The sequence below is a fragment of the Penaeus monodon genome, chromosome 25 (genome assembly GCF_015228065.2).
Source record: "Penaeus monodon isolate SGIC_2016 chromosome 25, NSTDA_Pmon_1, whole genome shotgun sequence".
Lineage (NCBI taxonomy): Eukaryota > Metazoa > Arthropoda > Malacostraca > Decapoda > Penaeidae > Penaeus > Penaeus monodon.
The window spans coordinates 7,170,808-7,171,066 of NC_051410.1; positions in this window are offsets into that span (position 1 = coordinate 7,170,808).

Below are 259 nucleotides of genomic sequence, written 5' to 3' on the forward strand. Positions count from 1 at the left end.
AAGCCACAAATGTGAAATAGAAAAAATATATGAGTTAGTTAAAGTTAAAAGCATGATACGTTATATGACTTCACCCGCGGGCAGAATGGGAGAAGCAATAAATGAAAGGACAGAGAGGGACTTGGACAGATTCAAAAGAAGGGCAAGAGAAGGGTTAACAATGCATGGGAGAATGCAACGCCAAAAAATAAATAAATGCAAAGGGGATTGCATATCAAATTGTATAGCACGTCTGTAGTTGCAAGGAACGTTTCTTTTT